Source organism: Lepisma saccharinum, chromosome 10 (assembly GCF_977018435.1).
Source record: "Lepisma saccharinum chromosome 10, izLepSacc3.1, whole genome shotgun sequence".
NCBI lineage: Eukaryota > Metazoa > Arthropoda > Insecta > Zygentoma > Lepismatidae > Lepisma > Lepisma saccharinum.
This window is the reverse complement of record NC_139238.1, coordinates 69307940-69326084: the sequence shown is the minus strand read 5'-3', so window position 1 is coordinate 69326084 and position 18145 is coordinate 69307940. Positions and strand designations below refer to the sequence as shown.

At 39.7% G+C, this 18145-nt stretch overlaps 1 protein-coding gene across 1 annotated transcript in view; it reads right to left on the bottom strand.

Annotated features, from left to right (window-relative positions):
• LOC145993938 (interleukin-1 receptor accessory protein-like 1-B) overlaps positions 1 to 18145 on the bottom strand; it is a 197245-nt gene that overhangs the window by 144516 nt on the left and 34584 nt on the right. The window lies entirely within an intron of this gene.

Genomic DNA, 18145 nt, shown 5'->3' with positions numbered 1-18145 from the left:
TTTGTTCACGATTATAAGATTTCCTTTGAACGCATACCTCTAGCTCTTTTAGACAAGAAAACTTCTCAACATCAGATGTCTGTCGAAATTCGTGTAATTCTATGTACTTTATTATTTACCGTTGTTTTCAGTTTCTATGGGTCCAAACCTTCAACACTGTACAAGAATAACCAGGAAGCAAAATATCGAATGGAATTAACTCGAAGGACAAGATTGTGCGCTGGAATAATTGCAGTGCCAAATGCTTTCTTCCTATTTTTATCTTCTTGCATCTGTCTTGTAATATTCACTAATCATTAAACACTATCGTGCACTTAAATTACCGCGAAGCAACGTAATGTACACTGAAATAACCGCGTAGTCAAGTATCGTGCAATGAAATAACAGCGAGGTCAAGTATCGTGCAATGAAATAACAGCGAGGTCAAGCATCGTGCATTGAAATAACAGCAAGGTCAAGTATCCTGCACTGGAATAACAGGGAGGTCAAGCATCGTGCACTGGAATAACCGCGAGGTCAAGCATCGTGCACTGGAATAACCGCGAGGTCAAGCATCGTGCACTGGAATAACCGCGAGGTCAAGCATCGTGCACTGGAATAACCGCGAGGTCAAGTATCCTGCACTGGAATAACCGCGAGGTCCATTATCGTGCATTGAAATAACAGCGAGGTCAAGATTCGTGTACTGGAATAACCGCGAGGTCGAGTATCGTGCACTGGAATAGCAGCGAGGTCGAGTATTGTGCACTGGAATAACCGCGAGGTCAAGCAACGTGCACTGAAATAACCGCGAGGTCAAGTATTGTGCGATGGAATATCCACGAAACCAAAATGGTGCATAGGAATAAAGAACTGTATTAAGTGCAAAATCAATCTACATTTCAGGAATAAAGACTAAAGAAGTGCGGGCAAAATAAAAGTGACATTTTCACTTCATTACCGCACATGGATTTGCTCATGGGGAAGCCTTAGTGTATAAGCCGCCCTGGGCAAGGGTTTCTTACACGGCTGTTCTGACAATTCTTTGAAACTAGCTTTGTAGATTGGTATATGCTCATTGCAGCCGTAAACGCAGCTCAGGCAAGCATCTGTCTGTTATCTCTTCCCTCCGTGAGCACATGTTCACTGCCCAAGACGCCATCATCCCAGGGGATAATAAAGTGCTCACGTGGGGTGTAAGACGAGATTCGGTGGCCCATTTCCCTGTTAATTATCTCAAGCGGCGGTTTCCACAGAGGACTGCTGCAAGCAAAGGCTGCTCGGAAAGCCTATAGCCAAACAGAAGGCAGATTAGATGAGAAGCGAGTATCGACCCGACTTTGACAAGAACTTCTCACGAGGCGACGTCGACGCAATTTCCCCTCTTCCGCCTGATTTGGAAGGAAAATTCAGGTAATTGTATCTCCCTACATTTGCATCAAGTGCACATCATCAAAATTATGTGCTGATCCAGCGGAAAATTCGAAGGTAGGAGGCAATGGAAGGAACTCCTTGTAGTGCAGAAGCATGTTTTTGAGATTTAAAATTGTGAAAATGGTTCTAGTTTAAGTTTGAAATGGTAATGACAGAACAAGCAATTCCTAGATAAACAACAAGTGTGGCAAGGAAAATAGCGAGTGGCAACACGTGCGGCAAGGATGGCAGCGAATGGCAACACGCGTGGCAAGGATGGCACCCAATGGCAAGAGAAGTGACAAAGATGGCGGCCAACAGAAATCGACAAGGATGGAAGCCAATGGCAAACAGGAGTGAGTGGCAAGGATGGCACCCAATAGGTACAGGCCCGTAGCTAGAATTGATCTCCGGGGGGGGGGGGGGCTCACGGGTTATCAGGGTGGCTTTGTAAACAAAGTCCATTTTTTTAAAAAAATATTAAATGAAGGTAAATTATGTGTGTGTGGGCGGCGCTCATTCATTTATAAATATCATATGCTACACAAATACTACATTTTTCTACATCTTTTGAAACATCTCTTGAAGTGTTAATTGACATGATACTGAAAATATCCCTTACACACCCCATACTATTTTAGATGATACAGATATGTATATCACACACAAAAAACGCACAATATTTAATCACAGTGTCTACAGTATATTCCACCAATATAACTCCCCTTCCTTCCCAAAACTTGGGAGCTGTTGTTGACCTTTGACGCAGATGCGGAGGGAACTTGCATGATGACATCAAAGTCACAGATTTCTGTCTAAACGGGAGGTTGCAACAGGGACAGTGAAGGTACAGATAAAGAAGCTCCCCTATGAAAGAACTTTCTCAAGTCTACTCCTTCTTTCATTCCTTCAGGAGAGGGGAAGAGAAGGAAAAAGAGGGGTGGGAGAATATTCTAAATACTTGCAGCTACTTCTGATCACATCACCTCCACTCATGACCGGATCAAGAAAGTTTCTGGGCGTTACCCCCATACCCCCTATACGCCTTCATGGCGTGGTGCTAAGCACAGGGGAGCACTTTACCTTTACCTTTTTTTACTTGCAGCTACTTCTGCTCATAAACAAAATTAGGGAATGTAATAGATACTGTTCATATTCTGTGGATTTATCCTTAAAGTTGTGAGTTGTCTACATTTTCACTCTTCACTGCAAACAAATTATGCAAAATAGTTTACCTAATGTAAAGGGGATCTGATGGCAGTGCCAGGGGGAGCTGACGGCAGTTCCAGGGGGTGCTGAGTCCCCCTTCCTGGCTACGGGCCTGAATAGATACATGACTCGAAAAGGATGGAAACAGGAATCGGCAGGTATGGCAGCCAATGGCATACAGGAGTGGCAAGAGGAGCGAGTCGGATGGTAGACAATGGAAACAAGCGTGGAAAGTATAACAGCAAAAATATTGTTGTTTATAACGACAAAAGCGTTAGTGTATATCTGTCCTAAAATAGTATTCAGTGATTGCTATACATAACGCAGGCAAACCTTCAGTTAGAGTTCGATTATAATGACTATGATATGGCAACAATAGCAAGATAATATTTCAAAATGAATCAAAACTTTTGGGGCAAGGGTACAATAATGGTGTATAATCTCTACAAACGTTCTGCCACAGCTACAGGAACGTAACAAAATAAAACTAAAACATGCTAGCAATTACCGGGCTATGTCTTTGATATGCCTGTCTTATCTGCGATACAAGCAAAACGAAAAGAAAACAAACAGCCAAAGCGGACACTTAAAAATAACTTGTACTTGCTCCATAAAAACTGACCTTACCTTGCGGGAGATTTCTCGTTCTTAATTACCTTACCCGTGTTATCAAACAGATAGCTGCTGTTGGAAAGTCATCCTCGTTGGTAAGGAAAGGGGAGGGGGAGTCGTTGGATCAAGCCAGAACGAGATATTTCCAGGAAGAACTCCTGCGTTGCAGATTTCAGGACGGGAACGAAACTTGGGAGGAAGGGGGAGATTACAGTTTTGCTCAGCGCTGCGTTTTACAGTATTGCCATCTAATGCTGAAAGTAACTACTCAATGTGTGTGGCTGATAAGACGTGTCGTCTGCATGCAACTGTTGCCAGGTACAGTTCGGTAAGCAACGCGTACTTACATCTTTTTATCGTGTGTATATTATTTCAGTTTAAAATTGTATTAATAGACCAAATTTTTTTCCCGTGATTTATGACAAGGGTTTGTTTTAAAAGCGGCGTGTGTGACAGAAACACGCCTGCAAAAGTAACTTTTTATTCTATTCTATACACTCATAATTCCATTACAACAATACTCCAAGCAACACGAAGTTATTTGTTGTGGTACGCCTCGCTTATCATGACCACGAGGATGACATGATTATGTGAAGTAATTCAAAGCAGCACTCATGTCCAGGTCAGGATTCGAACCGGGAGCTTTCGATGGGTGACATTGTCAGTCACGCAACCAACGAGCTCGTCACGTAACAGTGTTTACATTCTCTGCTAGGGGGGGGGGGGATTAGTCACCCGAGTATGGTAAGGTAAAGTTCCCCTTGCAAATAAAACCGTGTCATGAAGGCACATTTAAGGGATGTTGGGGAAGTCTTCATTTTATCATGGAGGTGAAACCTTACAGTGATGCCAATTCGCTAACCAGCATGCGATTTTTCCCAGGAAATGGAAATTTTTAAACGGAACTATACAATTACAGGACTGGGAAGATGGTGGCACAGTGACAGGGAATTTTTTTTCCTATGGGCCAACACTGCCCCATTGAACACATTCAGAAGCGAGAGGCTTCGCTGACCAAACCAACCAACCAGGCTTTACAATGATGACAAACATATGAACCCCTGGGCTGCTTCACTTATGACTGGGGGAGAGTGTCTGACCGCGTTGTTGAAGGAAGTTTAAGAAAATTACGTACCTTACTGAGCAGATTTTAATTTAGTGTATTGAGTGAGTGACATATACGTTTTGACTGATCTGGGCTGCGTAGTGTAGTGAATGAACATGAGTGACATAATTAACGAACTGTTGACGAAACAACTTACTCGGCTTTTGTGAAGATATGCAGGCCTCTGGCAACCCAAAGAGAAGAATGAATTTGATTTAGTCTCTATTTAGCGTCGATTTTCTGCCACTTTAGGTAATCGCGACGACTAGGACGACTGACGATACATGAAATTGACGAAGGGACATTCACAAAGAATAACCATGCCAAGACCTGGTTTTGAACCAGGGACCCCTGGCGTCGTAGTACGCTGTACTAACCATTTTATCACGGACGTCGGTAAGAGAAGAATCGAGTTCCTGTTCAAATGAAATATTCAAGGTAAGAAGTTTTTTATGTATTTTATTCTCGCACGTACGCCTACATAAATATTTCATAACATGGGCTTCTATATTTTATAAATAATCATGAAATACTTGAAATCCTTTCCTTACTGTTTCTATATTCATAAAACCGTGATATTTTTTATAATTATTTGTAAATTGTACGGTATGCGTTTTTAATCACAATATCACATCACTTCAAAATCCAAGAAATTGAACGAAAAAGAGCCTTCCTTTTGAGCATTATGATATGAAGATATAGACCAGGTTTTGAACCCAGCATACGCCACTGGTCCCCACACATTCTCGATCTCGACCTTGTTGGAGATGATGTGATCATGCTCCGGCCGCCTTTATTCCCCAGGGTTGCCCCTAGATACTCATTGATTTGAGGCTGGGGGAGCCCCAGAGGAGCTTTATGCGGGGACAAGGCCGGAAAAATTCCGACCTTAGATCATCCACCCCTGGAATCGAACCCTGGTCTCCTGAGTGGCAGTCAAGACACCATACCCAGTGTGGGGAAGATTGAACATGATTGACGAAAGTGAACACCGCGCCATATGATACGAGAATATAATAAAGGATATATACACATACAAAGATGATACAGTCATTATATTGCTGTTATGTGATATATTAATGGAGGAAAATATGGACAGTATATAATGGGTATAGGAGCATTAGTAATGTGTGTGTGCAAAGCATGTTTGAGTTTCAAAGGATCCCATTACAAGTAGTGAACTAGAAATACATTACGCTATGCAGTGTAGTACAGGCATCACATCTCTCCATACAGAAATAGATTCGGTGTTGTAGTGTTTTGTTAAAACTTTTGCACACTTCGTTCTAGAAAATCTTTGAAGTTTAGAGGAAATTTTAGCAATGAAGTTTATGTTTTGCTGTCTCCCAGATTAATACTATTTTCGGATTTTTCAAAACACATGGAAATATTTATTGTTTGGACAACAAAGTCTTGACTTGGTTTCTTATATTTTCAGGTTAAGCATTTTTCGCCACTGGATGACCAATTAACGAAACTTGGATTTCTGTAATCGACTATCAAAATGGTATGTTTTCCAATTTTTTTAATTTGAAACAAAGGATGCCAATTTTCAGGGGTTGTTGATAACCGTATGGATACGTCTCTTTCTTTAGACGATGCCGATAGGACCCTTCTATTCCAGTCGTTGAAATCAAGTTCAGGAACCCATAAATTCTAATGGGTTTTATTGGGTTTCGCTGCAGGACCGGAACCTTATTTCTCGCACAATTTACATTAGGTCCAAGTTGCGTATTGTTTCATTTCAATATGGAACTTGGACACTATTTAAACTGATCCGGGAAAAAAAGGTTCCTGGACCATATTTAAATTGATCCGGAAAAAACGTTCCTATAGTTATAGACCGAACTGAAATACTTTACCGATAAAATAGGTTATTTACGGTCCAGAACCCACTTACGCTTGCTGACTTTCTCTTCTGGACCGGAATTGAATTTATTCAAAATTCCTGGACCGTTAACAACCCTGGTTTAAATTAATGTGCTCGAAGACATTTCCAGATAGACCCGAAAGCTAGATTCCAGACTAATGAGCGTGGTAGGTCCCTTGCATTTAATAAGGGTGCATACTGCGTAGAGCTCCAGTTTCATGACGCCATTGCGCCGCTTTTGTGCGAAAACAAAAGTACAAAGGAAGAAAGAGGAGGGGTTAAGCAACACAAAACAAAGCGTCAACGTCCATTGAATGGAAGCAGAGAAAAAAAGAGAACGGAGCTGTATCCAGCTAGTTCCTGGAAGCGAACGTGATCTTGAAAATCGCACTGTTGGACTGCGACGAACACAGGAACTGCATAAGCAGCGCAACTGGATGGACGCAGGTGTTGGCTTGCTTCCCTTTCATATCTCTGTGACCTATCTCTCCCCCATGTGAAATATGTGCCGATGCGAAGCGAACAGATGTTCGCTCGGAGCTTGCATATGCATTTTGATTGTTGGACAGAGGACGACACTGTGTGCAGGTGGAACCTTACAATTTGTCCCCTGAAAGAATAGTGTTTCTTTTTTTAGTATCTTTTCCACGAAAGAAGTGGCACAATGCCACCTTGGATTAATTTAGAGGAAAAGACTAGAGACTATTGACTTTAGAAAAAGACTCTCGTTTCGAACTCTCCAACAGATGGCAGGATAATCGATTAAACGAACAAATATCCAGTAATGGATTTGCAAGAAACTTGTAAGATTAACTTACATTGTGATCATTTCACTTTCCTTTTCTACTTCTCTATGTTAATCATCGCGATGAAGATTAATTATGAACTGACATAATAGAAGATAATCTACACATTACTGCCTTACTAAGGTTTTGAAGGTATCACATCGGTCGACTATTTTATGCACATTGGCTAATTTTCATTTGGATCTGAATATACGTATCTCGGTCAAACTTGCACCGTGAGTATGTTTAACATTCAATATTCAAAGACATAAAAAGGCAAAGGCATCGTTCACATCAGTAGGAGAAATATTTTTGTTCATTTTGCATTAAAAAATGATCACACTTGGAATAATTAATATGAATGTCAGAAATAAGAGCGAAGAGTACATAAATTATCATTCTGATTATTCATACAATATTAAAAGTGTAAGATAAAAGCATATTACAAATTATCTTCAGCCAATAATTTAAATTGAAGAAATTAAAGTACGTACTTCGACTATTTGAAACAGAAAAATGTTGTTCCATGTTTTGAAAGCAGCATTCTGAGAAAAAGGAAGCTTCAATGGGCAATTCTTGTCATTATTTATCATTGTTGTTACTTGCTGTTAGATGTAGTGATCACAGCTTGTCATTCATATGTTGACTACAACACTACAATATTGCATTTACTTTGGTGCAAATACCAAGCTGTGACGTAGGTTGGAATTCTGGAGTGTCCGTTTCACTTAAATTAAGTCATACGAAAAAGAAATGTATAAAACTGTTAAATATTATTTTAAAAAACAACAACCGGACGTCATGTAACTGTGTTTAATATTCCGAATAAACCCCCAACCGTAATAATTCAACCTTGGGCAGAAACAACACGAACCTTTTACCTCGGCGAAAAAGAGCCCTTGCACATTATTTTCCTAGCTAGACATCGATTTCTCTTTTCCGATATTTCTTCCCCGTTTGCTGCCAATATTTGGTCTGGCATTTAGGACATGAGAAACGTTTCTCTGTGGGAAAATAGAGGCGTGGTTAAGGGGACTCGTGAGACAAACGTTCAAAATCAATTAGTACATCTGTTGGACTCTGTGGGCAGTTGGGCAAATTTGGAGATCATTAGGCACGGCTTGGAAAGACCACACGAAGCTCGAGTAAAGGCAGTTGAAGCCAAGGACATTGCATCAAAAGCACTGAAGAACATTGCTTGGGAAGAGTAATGTGCGTTCACCTTGCATTCTTGCATTAAGGGTGGAAAGAGGCTTTCTTTAAAGTGACAGAGATAAATTAACTTATCCAGATCACGCCACGAAGCGAAGATAGCAAAGGGGGGGGGGGAAGTTCCAGGGTAGGAGGGCGAGACTAAGATAAAAGAGGTTGAATAGCTCGATTAGTTAACTCAAATAAAAAATGATGTGTTTGGGATTGCATGAAGGAACAAATGGTACTTTGAAATTGCCTGCGGTGTATTATTCGTTCTTTGTCTTTTCATTTCTTGGTCTTAAAAACTTTTTTTACGACCTTCGTGTGCTGAGTCTAGACGGGACAGAATATTTCATGAGCAAATGTTGGCTTTCTTTAACCTACTTTTTTTCTCTTTTTAGGAAGAAGGTAAAATTTGAAGTTCGTGCTGCAATGGAAGACTCGTTGCATCAGAAAGTATTCAATTTTCAATTCACTCGAACAGAAACTTCATAAATTAAGTAATTAATGCGAAGAGCTGCTAAATACCGTAAGAAAATTGTGGTCACGTGTTGAAAATGAAAAACTAAAAACTGTACAAAAACATACTTTCATATAACGGGCGATTGCAATGGTTAGTGTAGAAAAGTTCTAAGTTAACATGTATGCATTACGTATAAGCATATTGAAGTAAAGTTTTAGAGCTTACCTTTGTTAATCTTAACATCGACAATAATGGCTGAAATTTTAGATAAGAACGCAATTCGTTACGAAATACACTCCAATACTATGCAATTAGCAATGACATATTTCACCGATTGCCTGAGACACAGTTTAAGTTAAAAACAGGAAGTTTCCATGGAAAGTATATATACCCTACAATGAAATACGCAATAATTGTCATGTCCTTTTCCAGCTTACAACAATCTCAATGAAGTTTTTAAAAACTTGTCACAAAGTATGTTGTGTGACATATAAAACAATCAATATTTCAAACTTCCATGCGAAACTATTCCCTTTTGGTTGTTCATTCACAGTTCTATCTCATTTACTTATTTTCAAGGAGTTAAAGCACAAGCGTTACCTCCAAAATAATAAATATTCAAATACAGATAAACAGCCACATCAACCCAGGCTAACAAGGATTAGACATTAAAGAATGTTTTGAAATACGATTTGAAACGTTGAACTTAGGTTTTAGTTTTGAAGCGTGTATTTCCTGATTTCATTGTCCACATGAACAAGTGCTTTTATTTCTTTATTTCTACAAAGAAATGAACAATGTAATTTTCAAGTTGTCTGACCTCTCACTAAGCCCACGATGACAGCACAGGTGTTATCTGAGAAAGTAATTGTTTCTATCCACGGTTTCACACCTTCCATGCATCCATTCAGGAAAAACAAAACATGTTTCTTGGCTGAAGGTGGCAGGAAAACACATTCCAGAAACCCAGGGAGACCCTGAATTTGTTAACCTGTTGCTGAGTCACCAGGAACAACGCGATACACCTGCTAAACAGAAAGCCCGGACGAGCAAGTCAGAACTTGACCACGGATCTATAGAAATGAATATAACAATGAACCCTTGCACTGTCCAGTCTTTCCATAAGACTTCACTTAGCTTCCAGGAAAGGTGAATATCCGCAGCTATTATTGGAATGTACGCTTATTCCAGATTATCTCATTCGTGCAAAAAAAGGTCAGCAACCTTTGAAAGCAACAACGCTTATTAGAGTGATACGACGCACAGCGGGAACTAAGCTATTACTATCATCAGTATGATCTTCCTGCATCATGACGCGAGGCGATTATACCACTTAGGAGGATATTTCTAGGAAATACCAGAACAAAGGAAAGGAAGGTGATGGGCTCATTCAAGACGGTGCATCAATTTCCACGAGGTAAAGAATCGGTAATTTTAGGTTACCTTGCAGAAATGCAGCTAATTACATTTTGGAGAAAGTAAATCGTACTCTGATTAGAAATTTGTTTATCCTACGATAAGGTTAAATTCTAAATTCCAGTCGATTCCAGATCAAAATTTTCAAATTCCAAGGCCAATGAAGTATCCTTACTTTATACACTTTCCTACACAAGTGACAGAACATCTTATCCATTGCAGTGACATAATTCCCTGTTGCCATTGCGTAAACCAACTTCTGCAATACAGGATTTAAATTTTAACAAACTTATACGAATCTTCTTATAATAAGGTGTACAAAAATAAAATTAAATTAAAGATACCCACCTAAAATACCAAGAGACATGTAGTGAACCAGCCTACCTAGGTATAATCAAGTGACAACTATGGGCAAAATTGGTCACATATACATTGGTCATACTCCTGTTATACAATTCTGTGAATGGTGCCAGTCACCGAAATCGATAGCCGAATAAATTTTATTCATAATTTTTCGCAAGTTACACGGAATTAGTCTATAATCGTGCAAGAAGTGAAAAAGTTGGATAAAAAGAAGCAGTACATCCAGTGGCGGCGACTGGGTTCCAAAACGGAAAGGGAGCAAGATGCCAAAACTGGGGGGGGGGGGGCAAAGATAGCATATTTCCCTTTGTAGATAACAGTGGCGTAGCATGAGCATTTCGGATGGGAACGCCAAGTTAGAAGGAAGGGTAGGCCTTCTTTTTTTTTGCTTAAGAGTTTACTTATGGAATTAGCCGACATATGTATTGTCTATTTAAAATCACAATCTCATTGTGTTTATTACATTAAGTCAGCCGGGTTCCGATAAAACATGATCCATGCTTGTTTTATCTAGAAAATAAGATGCCTCAGTGTGCAATAAATGCTTGGAGCACTGGTGTTTTATACCATTTTTAATTAGATTGCTCAAGTCAGAAACACCGCACACCATTCGGAGTATTTTGCTCCACACGTAACACATGTGTAGCAAAACAGTATTTTATAATCAAGGAAACCTTTCGGCATGACGCAAGTAATTAAAAAACCTGCCACAATCACAAGCGTCTTTAGAACAACAGTAGACTTCATTGTTGTGGATGATACAACTATTGAATGATTTGGTTTATTTTACTTCGCTTTCTATCACTTTTGGCTAATCGCAAATATGAATATGAGTGATGATATTGATGAAGTTGATGAAGAGATACTCACAAAGAACAAACATGCGTAGGCTCGGGATTCGAACCGGAAACCTCTCGCGCTGTGCAAAACACACTGACACGAAGGGGGGGGGGGGGGTGGATGATCCAACAATCGTACACTCTACTGACGTAACAGTGCTTATTAGTAGTAATTCAGAGTTTCAGACCACTGTTTATTGTATCTTGAGAATGCTGATAAACATTTTAAAAAATTTTGTCAAGAGATCATACGATGTTAAGAGTTTTGAAACGAATACTAAACATTTCCACTGGCATAATATTAGGCAGTTAGATACTAACGAAAAAATATATTTTTTTAAATAAATAGTTTTGTGGGTTAGGTGGTAGAGCAGCCACAGGCTGAACTTCTACCACGAGGACTTTATCAACTTGTTTGACAAAAACTTTTTTGTTCTTTTAGTTTTTAATGCACTTCACTGTTCTTGCGATAAATTACACGTTGCAGTGGTCATTATAAAGAAAGATACGTCAGTCAATATTGCTTATTGTAGCATCACACAGCATGAGCAGAGGCACGAGGGCTAAAAACCGGGTAGGAATTCTAGTTCTGTCGTCTGCATCGGAAGTAAGCGCCTTGAATCGGAAAGGTCACATGGACCCTAGAACCAATCAGGTCTCCGTACGCCCGCGTATGGCAGCATTTCGCTCGTGCTGTAGAGATCCAAGCCACAAGCTTTCCCTCCTTCTCTCTGCCTACAGGCAGGCATGGTCCTGTACGCCAAACCTAGCCGGCATCCGGCAAGCAAAGACATTAGAGAAATGCTACAAGGAGAGCTGTTAGTGGAGCGTTGTAGACGGATCGCGAAAAATAGCTTTTATAATGCCATTATGCTCAAACATGTATATAATTAGTCACGTTTTACTTTATATTTACAGCATTTACGCATTTTTAAAATTTTAAATCAGGGAACGCCGGGCGTATGGGCGTATTAGGACGCTACGCTACTGGTAGATAAGGTTCAGCATAGTGCGGGGGCAAAAGTGACGAAAAGTGGTCCGCCTAATGTCCGCCACTGAGTACATCAATAATAAAAATACTTTTCTTCGTAAAGAATGCTCAACAATCGGAATGTTTAATGTTTCAGTGTTACATTCACAACAAAAGTAACAAACCATAACCTATGGTAGATATGTTACCGAACCGAGAATCTCCAGTCTCGATATTTGGATTTCCATCTCGATATACAGAGACAACTCCACCCTCCCCCCCCCCCCATTATGTCTCGGTCTCGTCTTGAAATAAGTTATCCAAGTTCTTATTTTACAGCGTCATATATAGCTCCATAAAACTGGGCCAAAATTAATTCTCTTACATTATCGCGTGCGCAACAAGAAAAATGTTTTTTTTTTTAATGGTCGACATGATAATTAAGGAATGCAAAACAGATTCAGAAGAGCGCTAAGCTGGGAAGATGAGCGTGGGGGGGGGGGGGGTTGAAAGTAACAAGGTAAAAGAAGAACAAATAAGCATGTAATCACCGCTATACCTATTATTATCTCCATGGTACGTGCACAGCATATAAAAGGCTACGAAACGGTGTAGGAGTTGGTGTAAACATTGTGGGAGCTGGTGTAATGTGTTCAGACTTTACACAAAAGAATTTCACTTTTAGAGGGAGTGGTGGCGTAGTAATCATCAAAGGCAAACTCTGATCTGTGGATAACTTTAACGTTGCTGTTGCCATGCCTCCCTGATGATATATTAACCCGGTGGATACATATTGACGAGTGGTTCGTATCGCACTTTAAGACTGTAGGTCCGGTTCCGATTACCCTATCTGAGTATAAAGTGGACTAAACAACACCATTTAATGTTATGGGGTTATTCCTATTTCGGCTATTTCACGTCGCTTTCCTACCCCTTAGGTTTATCGCCACGATGAGGATGAACTGATGAAATAAGGCAAAACACAATGATGCAGGAATGCTTTACCTAGGATACGAACCAGAGACCTCCTGGCGTCGCGGTTCTTGATGATAACATCCTTATCGTTAGTAACATAATCAGTGCTAAAGGTGACAGTAGCCAATAGCTTCCGGAAGGAGGGGCAACGGAGTCCAAATATCCCGGAAAATGTCCGTCCTAAATGAGATAATTCACATATATTTTTATTTTATTTTATAATTTTATTTCACTCTCAGTTATTTGCGTTCATCATAATAAGAAACTGATAGTGACATGTAAGACTGGTGCAGGTCAGGGCCATGCCCCCCCCCCCCTTCGAGCTATGGAATATTACAATGTGAGCCTAATGTCCTATGAAAATAAACATTGACGATTTTTTAAATGTTAAAAGAATTTCGATTTTGTCCTTGGGTTGGTTTCGGGGAGAGGCAAGCTGTAGAAGCCTGTAGTCTGCAATATTGAGTAAGGTTAGTTTTATAACAATTGCAAGGCTACCATTGGTTTTAATCCCTGTCTTGACTTTATCGAACTACAGTCGTGTTGCGAAAATGTCTTTTTTTTTTTTTTTAACCTTCCATTGACATATTTTAATAATCGGGCTAACAGGTAATATTTAATTTATAAATAAACCTATATTATTTTCTAAAGAGAGAATCATCAGTTGTGCTGGTACAAGACAAAGAAATTTTTAAAATATTGTTAATTTGTGGACAACAGTACTATTCGAATACTTCTGAGAATTGAATGTGAGCAGTAAGCGCCAAGGTGTAGGCCGTGTGATAGCCTTTGTGTGTAACATACCGTGTTGCTGATTGTCGTGGAAGGGGGGAAGGGTCTACCGGTGGATGGAATTTTTTCCTTTACTTTGGACCATAATATTGCAACTCCACAATAGTAAATTTAGCTCTATAGCTGCTATACTACCATACCAGTGGCGGCGATTGGGTTCCAAAACTGGGACGGCAAGCACAGTTTATTTTTCTTTGCTAGACAAGGTTTAACATAGTGCGGGGGCAAAAGTGGCAAAAAGTGTGTGTGTGAGGGAAGGGGGGGGGGGGGGAATGCCAAAAGTGTTACAAAAGCGACGTAAAATAAATAACCTAACTCAATCAATCCAACAGCTTTCGGATCTTCTGTTTGTTCCAATTTTCGGATCTGGACCCTCCCTTTAAAAAAAATCCTGGGTGGAGGCCTGTGTGTGGTGTATAATATAATAACAATAGTAAAAGAAGAGTATATGTGGTGATGTGAAAACAGGAGCAGAAGAAGGCGTGAGGTTTTGTTATAACGGTAGCAGAAGGTAAAGTGAAGTAACGGTAGCAGAAGGTGAAGTGAAGTAACGGCAGCAGAAGGTGAAGTGAAGTAACGGCAGCAGAAGATGAAGTAAATTAACGGCAGCAGAAGAGGAAGTAAATTAACGGCAGCAGAATAGGAAGTAAATTAACGGCAGCAGAAGAGGAAGTAAAGTAACGGCAGCAGAAGAGGAAGTAAAGTAACTGTAGCAGTGAAATAAAGTAACAGTAGCAGAAGATGAATTGAAGTAACAGTAGCAGAAGATGAAATGAAGTAACAGTAGCAGAAGATGAAGTGAAGTAACAGTAACAGAAGATGAAGTGAAGTAACAGTAGCAAAAGATTGTGGTGGTGTGGTAACAGTAACAGAAGATGGTATGTTGTGGTGTAAGGGCAGTAGAACAAGTGTGCTGACGTCAACAGTAGAAGCAGAAGTTTGTAGTATGGTAGCACGAAAAGTAATGTTGTGTTAGAATGATAGCAGTAGCATATATAGTACAGTACTATTCGTAGAAATAGTTGTAAATGTCCTAGAATAGTAATTGCCGTAGCTACATAGATATTTCACAGGTATTAGGATCACTTTTACTGTATATAAAGAACGTCAGATATATACATGTATGTGTAGATGAGAAGAGTACAATATAGTAGTAATGAATATTTAAAAGCGCACATAATCCTTGGCCCCCATATATTGGATATAGCGAAAGTCGTAGTTATAATCCTATTAGTATACTGCAATTGTAATTAGTATTCGTAGAAGTTCATATTTATTCCGAAATACTTTCATATTTATTCCGAAATACTAACTGTGAGGGGGACGCAACACTATAAGCATTAAATATCCTCGGTTGGCAACATTGCTCGAACAACAAATTCTCCTAATTTGCCACCAATCTCAACGACACTCTGAAAGAACATAATTGCAAATCCTATGCTTAAAAGCCATCTAAGCACTGCTTAAATTTCAAATACGATGACTAATACAAGGCTGATTTGTTGACAGAAGTCAGAGAGCTCTCTCTCTCTCCTTATGGATATTTTTAGCAGGTTTAAGACACTTTTGCTTCGTCATGGACAAAATGGCACAGACTTCTAACCAGTGGTGCCAACTGGTTTCATTTTGTAGTGATTTCCTATATATCCTATGATCAGTGATTTTTACATTAGGAAAAGATCAAGTCGAGACGAGAACGATCCTTCGAGACTTGCCGAGTCATGACAGAGAGAGGGTCTGTAAAATCGAGACTATCTCTTCTTGCTAGACTCTTCAGTAGAAGATGTAAGATATGTTAAAATTTATCCGGATATACTACTTCTGCTTACAAATAGGAAGGTCACGTGTTTTATACTAAAACTTAGGTTTCGGTTTGTTCTTAACAATTTGATAACTACGAGATTTGGGAAGAAAAGCAGGCTGGAGTTTCGGCATAGTGGCAAGGCCGAGAAAGATAAAATTACAACTGAAAACGAGACAGGGATTTGCAACTCGGTACGAGACAGGGATTTGCAGCTCGGTACGAGACAGGGATTTGCAGCTCGGTACGAGACAGGGATTTGCAGCTCGGTACGAGGCAGGGATTTGCAGCTCGGTACGAGGCAGGGATTTGCAGCTCGGTACGAGGCAGGGATTTGCAGCTCCGTACGAGGCAGGGATTTGCAACTCTGTACGAGACAGGAATTTGCAACTGGAAATGAAACTTTTTTGTAGAGCGAACGAGAAAGGAATTAGCAAGTTGAAAGAGAGAAGCTCGCACTGGCGTACGCAGGATTTTTTCGGGGGGGGGGGGGGGGTAAACTTGAGAACTTGGATGGTGCATAAACAGTGGCGCAGGAACATGTCATCTGAGAGGTACAAAATTCGTCCTTCATATATAACGTCGGGGCATGGAAAATTCCATTGTAGACGAGCGCACATGGATTTCCTCTTCTTGTCATAAATGCATTTTATTTCTTTATTTTTTTTTTGAATTTATGGTTATTTTAAAAACTGATAATTCCGAAACATATGAAGCTGTAGACCTCGTTTTGGGCTCATTTGGAATGTGATTGAACGGAAAATAAATCAGAATTTTGTCATTTGAAAGTAGCGACCAAACATGCATCTATTCATTTTAATGCAGGGTGCGATTTGAAGGGGCAATAGGAGGGACCCTCCACCCTCCTCTTGTTTTGAAGCATCAAATCTCTGGTTACATCTCAACCAGATGTACATATGGTGTTCCAGTTAAATTCGATTAAGTTTACCGCAACATAGATACATACAAAAATTTCGTTACGCAATTTATGGCGACTGTGTACAGTGACGCCAATATATATGGGTCAGTGGAGCCAGAGCTCACACAATGTTTTTGAAAAATTGGCGCCACTGGCTCTCTCTCTTTTATTTTTTCAAACTTCTGGTGTTTCACAAGTACTTCTGTATCGAATACTAAAACTGGACTGTGTTTCTGACGTATGTTGGGTCGCTTCATCGTTTAATCCTATTCAACAGCATCCGAGATCCATAGTGTTTTGTTGGGCCTTATAAAAAAGAAGTTCGAGATAGAACCCGATCGGCTCGTGGGAGGTTCAGGTTTGAAGGATTGGTAAAATATTAGACAAAGTAGTTATTTACGATGAAATTTGCTATATTTTAAGACACTCTACAAGTACTGAAAGTACTATCATTGTATATGAAAAACCAAAATTTTGGTTCTTAGAGTAAAGCAAGAAATTCACGTGTATACTCTTGAAACATTGAAAACGATTGATTCACCGTGTAGGATGACTGTAGTTCAGGAGTTAGAGGAAAACAATACGTTCGAAAGCAATTTTTTCAATCTTTGGTTTGAAGACTTAGGTTTCTTTTCGCGCGTAGTTCTATTAAATGCACACACATGGCATTTAGATTATGAAGAACCTGTGTTAAATGGAGACATGTCAGGTGAACTTTAATGTAAGCGAAAGCATGTGTGCGTCACTAGTTACAGATTTTCACATCTACAAAGAAAATAAATCCAAAACACATTTCCACCTCACTCAAGGATTATGTGAATTCGATTGAAATTGTACCAATATCTACAGCTGAATGTGAACACGGGTTCAGGGTTCAGTGCCATGAATCTAACCTTTCCTGAACAGACTGAGATTAAATATTTGCTTGGCTCATAGAATGCATTTGCGCAAATCAATTTTGGGGATACCCTTTTGTTGGTGTTTTACTTTCGATCGGGCACAGCTTTTTCAACAGTGAGCTGCTTTGGGATCGACCACCACACACGCACCATCTCAAATTTACCACCTTGTTTGTCATTGGTCAATAAGCTGCTTAAGTCATATCTATCCTGCGTACGTCATATCTATCTGTAACCAATGACGACCCTAAACGTTGAACCAATAGAATTTTAAAAAAAAAGTGTGAGTCATGAGATAAGAGCTCCAATTACCATTTTAAACCTTAATTTTAAAAGTTATTCAAACACAAAAATGGTGATCGGGGTTATTTTTTTCAGACTTCGTTACTACCGTCATTTAATTTTTGATTTTCTACAAAAATCGGGGGTGTAGCCCCTTCAGCCCCCCCTCCTGCGTACGCCAGTGCAAACTCTAACTCGAGTTCACAGTTTAATTTGTCACATAAATCCATGGTCGATACATTGTGTTTGTACTTTATAT